Here is a 20,635-nt window from a genome sequence, read left to right on the forward strand (position 1 = left end):
TGACAAAATGCATTAAATCAACCATTTGAACATTTACTTAGCAATGCAAATGCATCATTGTTAGTTTGATTATTATGTTAGACCCTAGCAAATTAATTTAGCTAAAAGGACTGAACTGACCATACTATGCCTTATTCCATCATGCAAATATTTTTTAAATGGACTAAAATGATTAAATTGGAAATTAATCACTCCGGAGAATTCCTATTGACCAAACTGCTCAGATTCTTCAAGGAAATATCCTAAATTCTTTCCCTTTGAAATTCACCTTTGGCAATAAAACTATAAAAAAAGAAACCTGCCCTTGACCTCATTTTGTGGAGAGGAAAATGATCTATAAAGCACAAAGATTTTTAGGTAAGCTTAATATCAGATTCCTGTCTAAAAGAAAACTTTTGATAAATGCACAGCAGTATTTCTTTTTAAATGTGTTCACCTTTATTTCCACATCTTATACATATAACAGGACTGAGAAATTGGAAGGGAAGATATCGTTATCCTTAATTTTCTGCTGTAGAATCTGAAGCCACAGTTGAGTCCTCTTAAAGCCAAGGTGCATTTTGAGCACAGCTCTCTTGACCTCCTATTGCAAGTGCATTCCAACAGGTAAAGGCTTAAACACCTGAGAGATGATCTGCACATTAAAAGCTGAGAAAAAATAATACTCCTCTACCACCTCAGGAAATAGCTGAGTGTCCCGCTCTCCTGAGAACTTCTCCAGAGCGCTTGGCAGAAATGCTCCGCCCCTGGTGCAGAATAGGGGCAACGCGTGGCGCCGCCCACTCCGCAGCCACGCTTCCTCTGCACCACCCACCATCTGGGTGGTCTTTGAGGGAAGCCCTCAGAGGACTACTGATTAGGACCAGAGTTGCCTGCCACCCACACCTTTCCTAGGGTCAGAACCCAGCCAGCTAAAGCATATTAGCTATCCTAAAATAATAAAAACAAATTAATGGAATTGCCTCGAGGGAAATCAAATTCCACTTATAGGCCTAGTGCAGGAACAGCTGTTAAAATTTATTAAATTGGAAGTTCCTGTAGTAGCTTCTTGAGGATGTTTTTCGAAGTCTTCGGGCCACTACTATAAAAAACCTAGTTAAACATTATTCATCAGAAAGTATTTTTGCGGGGAGCACATGGAGTGTATTTTGAAATCTTCATAGGACGTAAGATTGTGGCAGGACCATTTGCAAAGTTTATATTTCAGTAGGTTTTGACAGATGGACTCCTTGCAGTTTTAAAACTTGAGAAGGAGAGATCAATGGCTGCATTAAAAACCCCCAAATCCTTTCCACTGAGGATTAAAAACCCCAAAAGCTTTCCACTGAGCATGATTTTCCTTATTAAAGAATCTTCTATAAGATGTTTATAGATTTTCACAAGTCTGGCTACAAATTCTATACAAAAACTCTTAGCTAATGACAAGAGCAACCCAAAACCTATCTTACTTAAAAAAGTTGTCTACCTTTTTTTTCCAAGGATATTTCTGTGCTGTTGAAAAGACTGTGCTTGTTATATAGATGAAATATTTTGGGAATAACTCCTATGTTAATAATAAAGGAATGTGTCTGATAAGAAAAGAAATGAGTTTAGCGGTTCTCTGTGCTTCAAATTCTTCATCTTAAAAAAAAACAAGGAGTTTGAATTAGCTGATCTCTGAGGACTTCTGCTTTTGAGTTCTAGGAAACTAGAATTCCAAGAGTAATACTCACGCCAGTGAGCAGCAGCCAGCTCTAAATGCAGAGTTAATGCATTCATTCAGCAAGAATCTGAGGATTGTTGACACTGAAAAGCGGTGTTCATAAATGTATCAGCTAAGGTCTTTGATTATAAATAACAGAACTCAACTCTGGCTAACTGCAGGTAAAAGGGAAATCATTCTAGGGTCATGATGGGGCTCACAGACCCAAGGGGAAATGTGCAGAAGCAGAAGCCTGAAAGGACAAGAACCAGGGGCTTTTGGGGATCTATGTGGCAGATCTTCAGGACGCTGCACTGGGACCAGTTGGCTCCAATCATTTTCCGTCTGCCCTTTAGCCACTAGGCTCAGAGTCAAAGTGTAGGGGAGAATCCATTGCTCATATGATGGATTGATGTTCACAATTAATTCTGCCCTATTCCAGAGTCCCTTCACTGCTTGTAGAGGTTAGAAATCTAAAAAACTATATTCCCCAGTCTCCCTTGCAGCCAGTGTTCCAGCAGATATTTAGTATTTAGCTAGTCACATGCATTCGCCTGAGATTGGAAAGGCAGAAGAGAGGTGGAGACCACACTTGTGCTGTTTCTGCAATTTCTGCTCCAGAACGTGGATATCAAGGTGTTTGACTTTTTAGCTCGAGCAGAGGTCCCAGTATCCAGCCACTAGCTTAACAAGTATTGAGAGGCATGGCATGGATCATTCATTTTGTCAATGCAGTCCCAGCAGACATGTCATGGCTCTGGAGCCAACAATTCTGGCAGTGGCTTCTAATCCCCGGGTCACAGCTAAGGTGGCATATACCTGGAGCCAACAGTTGCAGTAGGCACCAGAAGTTGGCGTGGTAGCTTCCTAATTCCTCAGCTCCCTGATGGCAGTCATTCTCTTTGCACACCAGTCTGCTACTACCAGTAATTCCTGGAGGCTCAGTTCTCTGTAATAAATCCCCTTCTGCTTAATGCTTAAATAGCTAGAGAGGGTTCCGTTAGAGTCCAACTGGCCATCGTGGTTCATATGCCCACCTTGTGACTAAAGGAAAGCAGGACATGTTGATTGGCGTCTCCAAAAGATTGCATACACAATGGGAGAGGGACAATTCTTCCAAAAGAAAATAAGCTATGCTTATCAAAAAAAGGGAGGGGGGTGATGGATTGTGAGTGGCAGAAAACAGCAACCAACCATCCTGCAAATGAATGCAAAGATAATTAAATCAACATTGTTTCAAAAGTGTATTGCAGGCTCATTACACAAACCAAAGTTTTCTGAAGTCTTAGAGTGTTACAGTGCATTATGAAAGCTTGACTATCCCAAGGGAAGGAGTCAGAGAAGGCTTCATAGTGACGTTTGATCTAGGTCTTAAGACTCAAGAAGATATAAAGGGCTTTCGAGGTAGTGGGAAATTAACTTAATTTGCAGTGTGTGTGTTTGTGAAGTAGCTAAATAACGATTGAGGAGTTGATTAATTAGTAAAGGGGAAAGTTTCATTAGAGTTTTTCTCAAATAGATGTAAATTTCATGATTGAAAGCAACCCCTAAAAAGGCAATGCAGGGCCGGCCCCGTGGCTTAACGGTTAAGTGCATGCGCTTGGCTGCCAGCAGCCCGGGTTCGGATCCCGGGTGTGAACCAACGCACCGCTCCTCCGGCCATGCTGAGGCCGCGTCCCACGTACAGCAACTAGAAGGATGTGCAGCTATGACAGACAACTATCTACTGGGGCTTTGGGGGAAAATAAATAAATAAAATCTTTAAAAAAAAAAAAAAAGGCAATGCAAACAACTGAGACACTATAGACCCCTGTTAGCTAACAGAAGATTCCAAGAGCCCAAGCTTTGTATTTCCCAGCCCTCCCCAGAGGACAGAGAGAAGCAGGCAGCTGCCTATCTCTGCCCCTTTAATTTTCCTGTGCATCCTGACCTCCTTAGATAGAAATTGGATTTAATTCCTGAATGCGTTCCAAACTCTAAGGTTCGTGACCCATGGACTCCCACATCACCTGATTTTTTTTTTTTTTTATGACTTCCCAACATTCTTCCCTAGGTTTGTTTGCCTTTCATAGCCATGGTCACTAGCTCATGGACTGGCCCCTAGGGACATTAGCCTTGGACCTCCAGATAGTCCTGCTTCCACCAAGGGAAACTAGACCCCTATTATTTCTTTTTCACTCCAGCTAAGGCTGTAGTTTCATTTCTCTCCTGATCTGTGACTGCTGTTTTTCTCACTCAGCCATTTCACACATCGAGTTCAACTTTTACCTGCATTGGAAACACTGCTGAGACAATATCGTCGCAATGAGGCTTTGACACAAACTCACACGTGTTTTATGTGCCACCTGTAGCATCATCAAGAGAAGGAAGAGAAGGAAAACTAATACTAATTGAATTTCCATTATGTGTCAGGTACACGTCTAAGACCTTTTCCATGTGTCGTTCATTTAATATAATTTATACAGTGGTTTGCAGCCCCAAGCGAATCATCCTTCAGTCTGTGTCAGCACGTCCCAGGGGCTGGCAGAATTCAGTTTAATTAAATACCTTCCTCCCAGCAGTGCCCTTTCTTCCACTCACCCTGCCTTTTAATCCAGGTGACCTCCAAGCCCGTCTCACTGGCCCTTGCTTTCGCCACTGCCGTCTTCAGCATCCACTCCAGTCCTAGCTCCCTGCTTTCCCATTCTTTCCCGACTCCAGTCTTTCTGCAGTGAAGCTCTGATCCCATCCCCAAATTCAAGCCAGTTCTAAATGAAATGCATCTATCTGCTCAGATGCTGATACTGACCCCACAGAGAGAAAGAAATTGTGATAAGAACCAAATTTCTATCATTCCTACCGTTTTTCTAAAACTGTGTCCACCTGTTCTGAATCAGTGGCATATGTTAAGTGAATGCAATTCTCCCAACAGGATAAAAATAAGTAGATGTTACTTATCACACAATTTCTCAAAGCTTCTCCTCTCGACTTTCCACATTTTCTTTCCAGTGGCAAGAGGAGTACTAAAAGATAAGTTTCTAAAATATGATAGAGTGTTCCTCAAAAGATTAGGGAGTAAAAATAAAATCATAGATCAAAAAACGAATGAACAATAATGTAAGCAGCCCTGAGGAGACTTCCATCAGCTGCTGAAAAAGAGGAAAGTCCTGACTCTATGTATGAGCTTGCATGCACACATACACACACACAACTCACCATTTACTCTTCTGTTGTAGTATTTAAAAATCTAATGTGTTGCATTGTCTCCGTTTTTTCACACACTGAATTCCCAAGCATAAAAGCTGTAAGAAAAAAGAATCTATTTTTGCAACAGGATTCCTGGTATTAGGTGCTGGATGAAACTGCTTTTTTAACAATTATGACCCTGGCTGAGAAAAAAATGTGCTAAGTTCCTAAGAGAACTGTGAGAAGTTGGGTCCAATTACCTCTCCAAGGCTTGGGGTGTCAGGACAAGGCACTTCTATCCCCCATCCTCCCACCCCTCAGCAATGTAAGAGGAGAAAAGGGAGCCAGAAAGACTTCACCTTTTAGGGAGTACAGTGCATTATGAAACTCTTTCCTCCCTTCAGCTCCCCCTACTGGGAAGAGAGGAGTTTTCTTCCCTGAATCCAAGGGAGGGCAGCCCAAGAAGAATTCTGATAAGGTTTAGAGTGACTGCAGGAAGTGGAAATCGGTGTTTCATTTTTTGGCTACATATCCGCTTAGGAACTGGGCTGGCTCATGTGCCCAATGCACTTAAGTAAGGAAGACAAAACACTGGGAGTCTTGCGGGAACCACAGCCCCATAGGGGCAAAGAGAACTTAGCAGAGGAATGCTAGCTGATGTCACCAACTGCCTGTGGTACAGTTAAGATACTTTAGCATTTTTGTATCTTACATATCAGACTATGAGGTAATAAAACACATATGTATTTCATAAGCATTTCTCTGGAACTGGTTTCATTTTTTTCTTTTATTTATTTTTTATTTATTTATTTTTGTGAGGAAAATCAGCCCTAAGCTAACATCTGATGCCAATCCTCCTCTTTTTGCTGAGGAAGACTGGCCCTGGGCCAACATCCGTGCCCATCTTCCTCTACTTTATATGGGATGCTGCCACAGCATGGCTTGACAAGCAGTGTGTCCATCTAGCCCAGGATCCAAACCTGCGAACCCCGGGCCACTGAAGTTTAGCACGCGCACTTAACTGCTGCACCACTGGGTCCGCCCCTGGAACTGGTTTCAAAAAGAGGCTTCAAAACTAATTTGAGGGGCCGGCCCAGTGGGGTAGCGGTTAAGTGCGCGCCCTCAGCTTCTGTGGCCCGCGGTTCGCAGGTTCAGATCCTGGGTGTGAACGGACATACCACTTGTCAAGCCATGCTGTGGCGGCGTCTCATATAAAGTAGAGGAAGATGGGCATGGATGTTAGCCCAGGGCCAGTCTTCCTCAAAAAAAGAGGAGGATTGGCATTGGACGTTAGCTCAGGGCTGATCTTCCTCACCAAAAACAAAAAAGAAAACAAAAACAAAAAACCAAACTAATTTGAGCAATGACAACTAAGTTGAACAAATGCATCATTTTCCATAGTGGTCATTTTGAAAGAAAACACATTTAGATATGCCTGTTTTGTTGAGCTTGTTCAGAAGAATCGCTCTCCATCCTTTACAGTCTCGGTTTACACGGATGGTTGTGTAACTGAAGTAGCTGTAAGATTCCCACCAGTCGCGAAGACTTCCGGTGGTGGATTTTCATGATTCACTTTTGCCCTCCTGCTTTCATTTGTGGACCGTAGGCCGTGATGTGTTGAGAAATGTCTAACAAGTGGGTCTCCTGGGAGGGGGAGACGCAACCAATTTGTAAAGGTGTAATCACACCTGATTAGCCACCATGGCTAATTTCAAGCTACTAGTGTGATACCACTAAACGTGGAATTTAGGAGAGATGAACCCAATCAGCTCCCAGGAGCCAGTGTGAGCCGTCTCCAGGCCACCACTGAACTGGTAAATGTGATAGGAAGATCCACTCAGTCTGCACCATTGGTTCACTTAAAATGCTATTGTACAATTACTTTTTATTTTATGTTAAATATCCTTCCTCAAACCATTTCAAATAGCATGGAAAGAACAAATATAGTACCTAAGTACAAGCAAGAATGGGAATGAAAAGGAAATATAGAAATGAAAAATTATCAGCTTCCTTCAGAGAAGGCTTGATAGATGAAGGAGCTAACTGTGCATAGCATGACAGGTAACAATCCCATTTTTAAGAAGACAAAACAATAGTCCCACTGGTTTTAGATTCTCACCATAATGGCCCCCACTGTAGCATATCTTAAAGCATAGGCCTTTTGGTGGATTTGCTACTGTGGTTTCTAAAGCACCTTGACACTATGGAGAACTTGCAGACCTTGCTCTTCCTTTGTACTAGGAGTTAGCACGTCAGCCTCACGAGGAGGCACAGTTCTTTACTCTCTACAGAGGAAAGAAGACCAGAGTCAAAAAGTTGGTAGAGTTTATTGTCTAAAGAAGGAGTTGTGTCCCCCAAGCTGATGGAAGGGTATACTAGTAGGATGCCACAGAAGCCCAGGGATCTTTTATAGCTAGTAGTTTTCAGAACAAGATTTCTACTGGGGTGTTTGAAGTTATACTCTGCACACATTCAGATTCTCAGCTGTAACCCAAGTGCAGATGAAAATGACCATGGCCCAATTAAGGTGCTCTCTCAGAAAATGAAATAAAAAGATTATGACTAGCTTTGCTCTTTCTTAGAGGAAAGAACCAAAAAGTCATACTGTTTTCAATCAATAACAAAAACAAAAAAGAATTAACAGCATGACCTCAATTTCACATCTGCATTAAGAATTCAAGAACAATTTTGCAATTGTCTATGAGTAGAAGATAATATCACCGGCCCAATTCAATTACATGTTGAACCGAGGCCAAGTCAATAAAAAAAAAAAGCATAGCAAAGAGTTTCTGAATTTTCACATAGAACTTTTATAGAAGACTCACTTTGATTTTGATGTGCTACATTTACACATTCCAATTACGTCCCTATAAAGTTCAGGGAGCAGCATGAGGTCAACCCAATTAAATGGCAGCATGAAGACTTTCTTTCACTCCCTGATCCACCTTTGCCCAATTCCAATCATCCCATTTTTATAATAACTAGAATCTTAGTATGGAGCTGAGGTTTAAAGGTCTTACTATTTCCCTGCTATATTAAATAGAGGAAGAGGCTGTTATAATGGTTTCATTTAAAACCCATTCTAGTATATGTAATACAACATAGTCCCTCATCACCAAAGGGATAGGTCAGAGTCACAGTACCATATTTACTTATATTTTGTCACTTGTCATAATCCAATCTCCTCTTCTTTGTAGAAAGATAGATACAGAAAGAGAAACAGAGACAGAAAGAAATGGATGGAGAGGATCAAGATACGACAAAGTGCCCCAAAGAAATCTACTCATATTTAAAGCGTTTCTTCAATCATGCAGAGGTGGAATCAGTCCCCAAAATGTGTCAACAAATTGTCAATCCAATATTGCACAGACTGACAAAGAAACCTGAACTAAGAAGGCTAATCCCTTTGAGATGCCAGCAGGCAGAATGTGACTTCCAAGCTTAAAGCATAACTCTGAACATGTTGACCACCTTGGAAGTCACTTCTTGCTCGAGCATTTTCAACAGCATTTCCTGTGAACCTATTGAACAGGAAATGGCCAGCCAGGGACTCCAACAATAAAGTGACATTCATTTTGGCATAGCTTTACGGAACTGACCCCATTTAGGAAACAGATGACCACCAGACACTCAAGGAACTTTTGTAATTGTGAGCTAAAGTAGGGCAGTGACAAGCAAGAAGGGGCAGGATGACTATTTTAAGGATTCCCTGAAGCACAGCTTCAAATGACGAGGCCCAGCTTTGACACATTGGTCTGATGGGGAAGAACTTTTAAAGACCTTAGGCTAACTCAGGAATCTCAGACAGAGCAAAGCAAAAGGCTTAGATTCTGCAAATAGAAGCTGCAACCACACTTCTAAGAATGGAATGAGTCCTTTCAGCCATACTTATTCAAACAATCAGCCTCTGTCACTGTCATCTTGGAATTGAAAAGTCTATGCCTGCAAGTGACCTGGCCTGGATAGAGAAATTAATTTGGAACAATTTGCATCAGCAACATAAGTGGCAGGCAATGAGTCAATATATAAAGAATTGCTACAGATCAATAGGAAAAAGGACAAAGCTCCAATTTTTTTAACTGGGAAAAGAATATGAAAGAGCAATTTTTAAAAGTAGAACTACATTCATCGGTAAACATAGGGAAAAAAACTTCAACTTAAATAGTGATCAAAGACATAAAAGATAATATTAATGAGATATAGATTTTCACCTACTCAAAGATTTTTTTTTACAATAGTGTTAGGTAGATGGCAGTGAAACAGAGACTCAAATGCATTATTTGTGCATTAAATGTTTATTGACCACATAAAAAATGCCATGCCCTATTCCAGACGCCAGAAATATAGTAATGATCAAATCAAACAAAATCTTTGTCCTCATGGAGCTTACATTCTATAAGAGGAGAGAAATTCACAATTTATTAAAATAATTTCAGACAGTGATAATTCTATACAAAGTAAAACAGAATAATTGAAGAAACAATGACAGAAGAAGGGTCTCTTTTAGACAGGTTGAGGAAGGCTTTTCACAGGAGATGATATTTGAGTCATGATGGCAGTGTGAGAGCAATTCTACCTCTAAAAACATATGTTAAAGAAATGACATGAATGGCTAAAATATTTCAATGTGAAGATGTTAATTGCAGTCTATTTTATAATTGCAGAAAATTGGAAACAACATAAAAGGCACCATAGATTTCTGCTTGCTGTTTGTCTCTCTTGGATCACTCATTATGGAGAAAGCCAGCTGCCATGTTGTGTGCGGTCCTATGGAAAGACTCATGTGCCAGCCAACAGCCATATGAATAGGCTTGGAAGGAATCATGCAGCCCCAATCAAGCCTTCTGATGACTGCAGTCTTGGCTGAAATGTAACCGCAATCTTATGAGAGACCCTGAGCCAGAACCACTCAGCTAAGCTGTCCCCAACTTCCTGAACCACAGAAACTGTGAGCTAGTAAATGTTTGTTTTAAGACACTAATTTTTTAGGACAATTTGTTACACAGCAATAGCCAACTAATATACCTGGCCAGAAGAAGGCTTTTAGAAATTTGAATTTAAATGTTTTTAGATTGGGAAAATATCTCTCAATTCACCACAGACTCTACTATTATCTGCCTCATGTTTCATCTGGGTCACAAAGACATTTGAGCTGAAAACACCTGTAAGACTTTCACCGGGTATTCAATGGAAGCTGTGTATTTTAGAGAATTGCTCCAAGCCATATGTTTTCCCAACTCAAGCCAAAAAAATGTTTTGCTATAAAAATATTTGGGAAAGGCATACAGTAGCTAACTCCCACTTGAAAACTCTTATCGCACATCAACATCTGAAAGGCTATAGGATGTCCTTCAGGAAAGAATGCTGTTTAACTTTTAGTCTAATATTTCCCGAAATTCAGTTAGTTACCTTTTCTTCCTTTTTTCCTTTCATCCTTTATTGCACAATACCTCCCATCACATTATGAACACTTCAAGAAATGCTGTTCCAATTGCATGTCAGAGCTGCTGAAATTGTAAGGTTTGCAACATCATCCATGTTGGGCTAACAGAGAGATGGACTGGAGTCTTGGTTTTTTTGTACATTTGAGTGAATAGCTAGAGCCCATCTGGTCTGGTGTCCTAGAAATTTACCTTGCCTGCGTTTTTATTATAATCCATTGCCAAACATGGGTGTAGAAGATATAAGTATTAAATTGCTACCATATATTTAAATCCTTGCCTGGCTTCCCTCCACTATCTAGCAGACACCTAAAACAGGGATGTATGATTATTTAGATGCTAGCTTTAAGAAAAAAAGTCAAAATCAAAAGAAGAAAAAAGGATGGATATAAACGTAATGTTGTGATTATTGGCTACCATGTTGGTAACACAATTCTTTCCCCATTAATAAGGATTATGGCAAACTTAATTACAGTTTCCTAAAAGCTTTAATCTGATAGAGATTTCTGAGAATTAGCAGAAAGCCTAAAAAATTCTAATAAACACGAACCCTTCTCTTTATTTTAGATACGTCCCACCTACAAGGACAGGAGAACATATTGGCCACAATTCAGAAACGTCTCACAATGGAAAGTCATTCCTTATACTCAGCCTGACGTAAGGGTTGACAGCAACAGAACAGATAGACCTGGAGGAAGCAGGGCATGAAAAGCCCACTGTGCAGCGTTGGCACTTGGTTACTGGGAGGTCCTGATCCAGTTGTAAATCCTGGAGTACAGTCCAGTGAGTCAGCAACAATTCATTATCCCAAGAGTACTGTGAGCACAAGGTACTGGTGGAAATCTAGGCCAGCAGCTAGAGTGAGAAGCAATATAGTTTAGTGCCTTGTTGCTCAAAGTGTGGTCCCTGGCCAGCAGTGTTGGTATGTCCTAGGAACTTGATAAAAATGCAAAATTTCAGACCCTTTGTGGATGCTATTTGTTAGCTGGCCTATAAAACATATAATAGTGGTAATTAACAAAGTTTCACTAAACTGTGGAATAGCTAAACACACACACATACAAATAGAGCTTGCTGGTGGTAGTTGTAATAAGTGTTGTCCCATTAATGATGCTAACAAATTGTTTTTCAAAATGAGAATGTAGGATTCCACTTATCTAGCATCGTGTAACAAAAATTCCAAAATCTGGTGGGTCAAAACAACAACAATCATTTAACATCGATCATGGTTTCTGTGGATCAAGAATGTGGAAAGGGCTTGGCTAGGTAATTCTTAGGGACTCTCATCACCTGGCTGCAGTCAGACAACATCTGAGACTGGAATCAACTGTAGTCTTGCTCACTCACACATCTGGAGCCAGGCACCTCCAGTCTGTCTCTCTATCCCTAGATGGACTCTCCACATGGGCTCTCCAGCGTGGAGGCTTCAGGGTAGCCAGATTCTTATAAAGCAAGAAAAGTGGTCATCTAATTCTGTCAGAAATAAAAGTGGTATTTTGGTCTCTCTCATTTCTCTTTTATTTCTGAACTTGTTTAGGACTCAGGTAGGAAACAGAGGTGCTATTTACTAGGGCCCCTTCTAGACTCTACACTTTGGAATGACTTTCCTCTCACTGCTGGGGAGTCTTCTTGCTTGGGGACTCGGTTATTCTTAACAGTTATATAAGTTACGTGTATGTTTATATCAGAGTATTTTACACGGAAATTTTTAAACTCTTATAGGCAAGCATAAGGTTAAGGCTAAGCACAAGGTGAGGCTTATACTGCCTCTCTTGGTGCCCTACTGTGCTCACACCCTTATCTCTCCAGCCCCTTCAGTGCCTCAGTCTGTCTGCTTTACTCCCTCCTTCCATGGGACCCAAAAGCAACTCTGTGGCCTCTGTCACGTCCTCAGCTATCTGCCCATCTCCTGGTAGCACTCTGAATCCTGAACATCATACATAGCTAGGAGATCTCCTCCTTGCCTAGGACTCCAAAAGGAAAGCCATGAATAGATGTGGAGCAGTCTGGAAAGTTGTCCCAGGGGAGGTGAGATGACAGAATACTATAGGGAGTGGCTGATGACTTAAGTATAATGAAAAGAGAGGAGCACAGCCTTCTTTACCCCCACCTATCAATAGTCCCAAAAAAAGGATAATTTTTCTTTATTTGATCAAAGAAACAGAAAATTGTCAAATTATATGAAATCAAGTATATAATAGTGAAACATGTTACAGTTCTCTTTGTGCTGTGACAATGTCAATACCCAGTGAAATGATGTGATCAACCATCATCACATGAGCCATCTTTGCCTCCCAAATGATGTCATCTTGCTATGCTTATGGCCAGGGAGCAGCTACCTCAGGGAGAGGTAGAGAGAGTGAACTTTAAACAGGCCTGTGAGGAAGCTACAGCCAATCTTAGCCTAAGAACACAGAGGTGAAGCCCTGCCTACCAGGTACCAGGTTTCTCAGACCTGTGAGAGGAAAGGACTGTGAGACCCTTGACTGTTTGACTCAGAAGCAGAGGAAGGCATCTCCAGCTTCTAGTGAGTTAGTAAAAATTTCCTGAGCAGTGGTGGGCCTGGCTGCAGAGAATGAGGGCCACACAAGCCCATGTACATACGAAAAGACTGTCTGACTGTGGCAGAAGAATGAGGCAAAATGTGCTCTCGGCCGCACAAACCCTTGTGGATCCTGCCTAGTGAACAGCTGTCACTCAAGGCAGCAGAAACTGGTGCTAGGCGTAGATCACCAGACAGTAGCAGGGACAGAGGCAGCAAGGTATGGATTTCCTAGTTGGCGGCAAGGCAGGCAGCCTGAAGCATACCTCAGCCAACTAGAGACAGAAGGAAGGAAGAAGTTGAATGACACCTAAGAGACCATCAGTCCTTTTGTTCCAAAGGGAGAGACTTAGAAGGGCTATATGGCTCAAAAGAATAGCTATGGTATCAGTTTGCTCCCATCTGTATCCATAGGTGGCCTTTGTGGAGAGAAAGAAGGAAATGTATGGGCATTGTCATACTCTGTCTTCTGACATAAAGTGTCTTCCTCTTCTCCAAATATTTTGCTGGGTTGAGTTGTCTTCGTCTGGGTTCCTCCTGAAGCTGACACTGAGACAAGATTCAAGTGTAAATAGTTTAGTTGGGAGATGGGACTAGGAAATCCTGGCAGAGTGTAGAGAAGAGAGACAAGGAAGAGAAGGAAACCAATTAGGAGGGCATGATCAAGCCGGTTACCACTGGAGGCAGTCGGAGCTCATTCTCACTGAGAGCTCTCAGAATCAGTGTAGGACACTCACTTCACAGTTATCCCTCAAGGCAGCTGGGCATTTTCCCACTGACTCCCATCAGGTTGAGGGAAATAATTACCCTTTACTTCCAACCTCCCCTGGCAGTCAGAGAGTCTTCAGGCAAAGAATCAACGGTGCTAACAGTTAGAAGTCAAGCTTGGGTGCACAGAAATGGTAACCTGTCTGCTCCAAAAGTCAATTTCCATCTTTCTAGGTGGCTCACTCTTTCACCTTCGTTTATGCACGGGCTCTTCCCTCAATCCTATAGTCCTTCTAAATCACTGAGTGTCCCTTTCTAGAATAGCCTGAGGCTCACTTGTCTACCTGATCTTTCAGGCACACTTACCTGTGCTGCTGCTTAGGTCTTGTCAGTCTCCACCACAGTCCTTTCCTACCCTGTTGGACTCTCAAGATTCTGGGAAGCAATTAGATACCCTATGGAGGGTTGCTGGTGGAAATTTAGTTTCTTCACAAGCATACATATTTGAATAACCTTTGGTAGCAACTAGATAACCATTTTGAAAAACTTGACCATTGCTAATTGTTTCCCAGAGGGACTAGTCAATTTAATTCACTTGGTTGCATTAACCATTTGGTAATTGATCAAAGAGGAAAAGTATTTGAACCACTTACGTATGTACAAACTTTTTTCTTTATTTGGACTTTAATTATAAATCACCTTCTTATTATCAAACATCAGTTAATCAGACTTTTCTAAATCTGATACATAAAACTTCTGAACTCCCATTTCTTCGTGCTTAACTAAAAGTTGAGATAGTTGCTTTAAATCTTGCTTTATTTTGCTGGTAAGATCAGTGACTTTATGCCTCTTATGACTTTAGACAGATAATACTGCTTATTCACATTACCTATTATATTCTGGTCAATATTTGAAGTACAAATGTCCACTCAACTTTGCCTCCCTCCAAGTCTTCTTCCAGGGAAATGTTAATTAATGAAAACCAAATTTATCCTCCTAGAGACAGAAACAATTTATGTCTTTTTCAATACCCTAAGGGCATAAAGCCATCCATTGCTTCACTCTGAAATGTTAAGAAGAAAGACAGAGACATAAACAAAACTCCAGCATCTTTGATGGAGAAAATAGTCCCCAGTTTAATGACGCCCTCTCAAAGGCCCGCACACAAACATTATTGGAGGCATTTATCTGGAAATTGTTGAAAGGGTTTTGTAGTTGTTTTATTTGTATCTTTCAAAGTACTCTGTAGAAAAATCTTGAAAGGAAAACAGTCCACCATGTCTAATTTCCACCTTAAAAAGAAATTGCTTTTAATACAATTTTTATGACAGTTACTTATAAAGCACATTAGTTAAAAAAAAACAAAAACTCATTGTGTTTTGATATAATAGCCTAAATGCTGTTTCTACAAGTATCCAACAGCCTGGGAAGCAGTTTGCACACTCAGAGATCCTTACAGACTCAAGAAGGAATATTGTTGTTCTGAGATAAAGGGGAGAAAATAACATATAAAGTAAAGGCTGGGTGTTTTCTCCTTTCTGACCTAACTGTCAGGAAGTGAAAAGTCCACAAAACAAGGTTAACTCCTCTGTTCCTCTGTAATTTGATTGGGAAAATGAGTTTTCATCTTCCATAGAGCAAACTTGGAGCCTCCGTGAAATGACTATGTCAATGGGATCCATTGAGCTCACATTTCTTAGGGCCTTTTAATTTTGAAGTTGCAAGCTTGATGTTTTACCAGTGCAGTATTTCCCACTCTATTTTTCACGGACTTTAAAGCTAGAAAACATACTGTCCTTGGGAATAGCAAGAGAAAGTATTTTCTTTACCCCTCCTCACCCTAAATTCTCCCCAACACCTATATATAATACAGGCCTACCCTCTGAGTTATGTCTCTTACATGTTTCTGAGTTTTTTACATACATTTACTCAGTTAGTCCTCATGACAATCCATGAGGTATGCACTATCATCATCTCCATTTTACAGACGAAGAAACAAAGGCACAAAGAGGTTAAGTAATTTTCCCAGATCACACAGTTAGTGAGAGACGGAGCAGGGATTTGAACCCATGTAACCTGGTTCTGGAATTCAAGAATCCTAGGAGTTGTACTTTTCTAGTTTCTTCAAGGGTCCTAGAAAACAAGGAGGCAAAGTGCATTTGTTTTTGTTTTGTTTCATTTTGTTTTATTCGAAGGGTTTGTTTGTTTGTTGTTTTGGAAACATTGATCTCAGCATCTCCTTGCCTTTTCCAGAACTCTCTTACCTAAAGTCTAAAGTCTCCTGATCTCTGGTCAAAGCCTCCATCATTTTCTAACCAATGATGTTTAAATGTTTACCTGCCTCCCTCCCCCAATACACTCTCTTCACCGTCTTCATAGTTCTCACAGAATCTAGCGCCCTGATTTGTACATGGGTTATCTTATTTATACAGTTATATGTGGACTTATATTTATATTTACAGTTATACAATGCATATATATGCATATATAAGTATATATGTGTCTTTGTATATATATGTTATCTACCATATCTAAATTCAGTTCAACAACACAATGATCTGCTCTACTCACTCTGCATGAGAAAACCAAGCTATTTCTCCTGCTTGAGTTTGACCATACAGCCGCATAAATATGACAGCACTCTCAGCACATCACACATTGGAAAATATTCAGACTCTCCGAAAGTCTCATGCTATTTATCAAACCCAATACTAAATTTAAGTTTTTCACATACGTGTGTTGTCTAATATACCTGCCCATTTTTGAAACATTTCAGCTGTTTCACATCACATGCCACTTATAAATAGGAAATGATTGCAATATGTTTTTAAAAATATGATATGCAGATATATTCTTGTATTTCTAGAGCCTTCAAAAACAAATGGCGACAATTCACCAATTCCTCACTGAAGATATGAGAATAGGCACACACGATTTTCTCATCTACACTAATCACCAAATCTAGTTAGCAAGAGTAGGTTCTTCAGGGCTAGTGAGAAAAGGAAGGGAGGTTTCACAAATTCAAGAAAGGAATGTAGAGCAGAAGAGTTGAGATGGAGGAATGGAACTAGTAAATAAAAACTTAAGACACTCTTCCAGGAAAATTCTTTAAACCTGAAAAATAACTTTTTTAAAACTATAAGTTTATAAGAAAAGTATTTAATATACCAATTTACAGACATCATGCCCACACAGTTCTTAGGAAATCAATGAAAGGCTACTTTTCATACTCTTTTAAGAACACTTCATGGATTTCAAACCCTTTTCATCAGGAAATATTTCAGGTATTACTGACATAGAGATACTTTATTGGGTGGAGAGAGAACACGGAGGTATATTTTGGAAATAATCTAAACCTAGAATAGGGTGATACTCGTGAGAAGCTTGATACAACTTGATAAAACCTGGCCTCTAATTCTAGTCCAGGTTCTGCTGGGCATGAGCTCTTTCTTACCTTCCTACCTTCCCTCTGCAGGAATTGCTTCAGCCACTAAAAAGGAGTTGAGCTGAAAGATCTCTAACGTTCTTTCCTCTTTCAGGATTCTATTAAAATGGTCTTAATTTGGCAGTCCACATTCCAAATGTGATTCTAAAATTACAATTTATATGTTTGAGTCAAGTAGAATAATAAACAGTACAGTCATTACTACATGTATTTGATCCAAAAAAACTAGTTTGACGACTCTTATTTTCTCTCTTATTGTGTTGACCAGCTAATTCCCTAAACTGAATGAACCCAATCTGTCATTTAGAACGTTATGTGGACATAGATTAGGTGAGCTCATATTTGAGGTGAAGATGGCTTTAGTAAGTTAATGTCTAAACAGGGATCAATACTCTTTTTCCTCTTAACATCGCTGGTTTCATGAAATGATTTTATTTTGACTAAATTATAAAGCAAAGGATATGGTGGTTTTTAGTAACATGGATATTAAAAGTTAGCTTAGAATATTATTATTATTACAGGATCTGTACTCAGTGAAGGAAATGAGTATACCTGAAAAAGATGATCTATATCCTAGAGCTAATAGTAGAATAAATTTGTCTCATCATTTTAGGGACCTTCTAAATGGTTAATGAGATTTTCTGATGACACACTAATAATAGTAGCAGTCAGGCCCACAAGGCTGGTTTTAAACATCTGCTTTCACTGTTCAAGTTATTGTTCATTTCATCTAAAATACGAAGAATATAGCGGAAATAGATCTATCACTCGTAAATAATCACTAGTGAGAGCACTATTCTATAGACAAAGAAAATTTATATTCAACTATTCAACAAATCCTAGTCTTAAGATCAATCACAAAGATAGACCCTACTCTGGACTGACTTATGTCCCCCCAAAATTAATATGTTGAAGCTCTAACCCCCAAATGTGACTGTATTTGGAGATAGAGCTTTTGCTGAAATAATTAAGGTTAAATGAGATCATAAGGGTAGGGCCCTGATCACATAGCATTAGTGTCCTTATAAGAAGAGGAAGAGAGATCAGATCACTTACTCTCTGCCATGTGAAGACACAGCGAAAAGGCAGCTATCTGCAAGCCAGAAAGAGAGTCCTCACCAGGAACTGAATCATCTGGCACCTTGATCTTGGACTTCTAGCCTCCAGAACTTCAAGAAATAAATTTCTATTGTTTAAGCCACCCAGTCTGTTGTATTTTATGTCAGCCTGTGCCAACTGATATAGACCCTATGATGGGAGAAGAATATCAATGTTCTTAAAGTAGGATAAGGGAAGATACTTCATTAAGTAATAGATGAATGTGACTTTTAGTGTCTCCTTGCAGTTATTGTTCACTTGTTTGTTTTTCAGAAGGAGAGACCCCCAACATGGTCAGAGAATAGATTGTTCAACGAAGGGTGAGAAGCTATTGTGCACCTGACATTTCCAAGGTTTCCTGTGATCTTCAGGAGCCCAACCTGAGTTTCTGACCCCTAGATTAGCAGACAGTCTTGTGCCTCTTCTTGACATCAGCCAGTGACACCTGTCCATTTCCTTGACTTGGCTAGAATTACCATCTCTCTTTCCAATTCCCCCGCAGGACTTGTTGAAGGAATTAAGAATACAGTACTATAAATTTACAGATCTCATGAGATTGGTAAATATGGGAAAAGTAAGTCCATGTGAACACTGCTGTTGTTTGAGCCCTGATGTCAGATTCATTTTTATCTGCCCAAGTGGGAGTACAATAAAAATGTTCTCGAAAAAAAAATAGTGTTTGTTTCTTCTCATAGCAGACAAAATAGCTGGGTGAGAGCTGAAAGAGTCTTTGCAGAATCACAAGATAGAAATAGATTAAGTAACAAACATATGCTGTGAATAATATTTCTGGAGCGCACACTATGCAATGTGTACTCTGGGGAGCTTAAAGAAGTGGAATCTGACCCTGCACGTGGTATAAGATGATGTCATGAAACAACACAGCACAAAATCAATCAACTTGCATTTACTCAACTCTAACTATGCACAAGGCGTCATACTTGATGCTATAGCATATACTCAACTTTTCTCTATGCAAGGAGCTAATAGGCCAATTGGAGAGAGTCTGCACATACGTATGTACTAGCAATAGAAAATAACAGCAAATTGACCGGAAATTTCTTAAACTTACATGGAGACAATAATTCTTACCTCACAGTCTTTTAGGGGATTGAGAGTGAGGTTAAATGGAAAGCAAAATACTTAAGAGCTCCAGACAAACTTGGGCTTGAGTCCCTGCTCTGTTGTTTATGAGATAATCTTAGGCAGATAATTGACCTCTTATTAAGCCTCAATATCCTCACCTGTAAGAAGGGATGGTAACAATAGCTTCACATGATTGTTGAGAGGATTAAATAAGATGATCTGTATAAAAGCACTTAGTACAATGCCTGGCATTTAGTAAGCACTCAGTAAATGTTAGTTAATTCATTGTATACATTTAAAGTGCCCAGCACAGGGCCTGATTTGTATAGTTGCTGAGCAAATGTTATTTTTAATTCTTTTTTTCCCTAAGTATCAAAGGAAAAGATCATTAACATGAAATAACATGCACAACAAATGCGTAATTAGAAATAGATGAACAAAGGGAGAGTAAAAGAATGGGGCGACAGTCTTATCTAATCTGAGCTACAGACAGACATCCTCAAAGCCAAATAGCACTAGAGGAGTGGTCCCCAAAGGATGCCACCCAGGAGTCCTGCAGGTCATGATAACTTCAGAATAGTTCTCACCACCATCCCTGTTACCACCAGGTCCAGGCCACATCATCTGGCACTGAAGCAGTCTCCTAACTGGTTTCCCAGCCTCTCCCTTTGTCCCCTTATACCCTATTGCCATGTAGCCGGAGTCATTCTTTTAAAATGTGTATCAGATCGTGTCACTCCCCTGATTAAAACCCTCTCATGGCTCCCAGTTTCACTCACAATAAGAATTCAAATCCTTTAATCTCCTATGAGGCACTCATGATCATCTCCCACACCCTGCACCCTTGTTTTCTGGTTCCTGACCTCATCTTTTTCACTCCCCCGCCCCATTCTGTGTCAGCTGCAGTCGCCTCCTTGCTATTTGTTGAACAGGCCAGGTAGCTCTTTGCCTTAAGGCCTTTGCACTGACTGTTCCCTCTACCTGGATCTATTGTTCCCCAGATAACTCCCTCTTCTCCTTCAAGCCTTTGCTCAAAACTCAACTTCTCAATGATGCTTACCTTATTTAAAATTGCAACCTATCCCTCACTCCCCCAGCACTCCTGATTTCCCTTGTCCTGCTCTATTTTTTATTTTTCCACAGTAGTTATCCACTATTTAATTTACTTATTTATTATGGTTATTATTCATTTTGATTTTGCCCAGTAGAATGTAACTCGCTACATTCACAAGGATTTGTGTCTATTTTGTTAACAGTTTTGTTCATAGATCTAAAAGAATGTCTGGCAAATAATGAGTATTCAAAAATTATTTACTGAATGAATGACTAATCTATTATATTACTAATATATTAATATATAACATAATATTAATATATTTATATATTAGTAATGTATTACTAATAATTATAATATGCCTGCTACCTTTAATATACTATTATAGGGTTACTAATAATATTAGTAATTACTA

The sequence above is a fragment of the Ceratotherium simum genome, chromosome 8, assembly GCF_057802395.1.
Source record: "Ceratotherium simum simum isolate JZ-2026a chromosome 8, ASM5780239v1, whole genome shotgun sequence".
Taxonomy (NCBI): domain Eukaryota; kingdom Metazoa; phylum Chordata; class Mammalia; order Perissodactyla; family Rhinocerotidae; genus Ceratotherium; species Ceratotherium simum.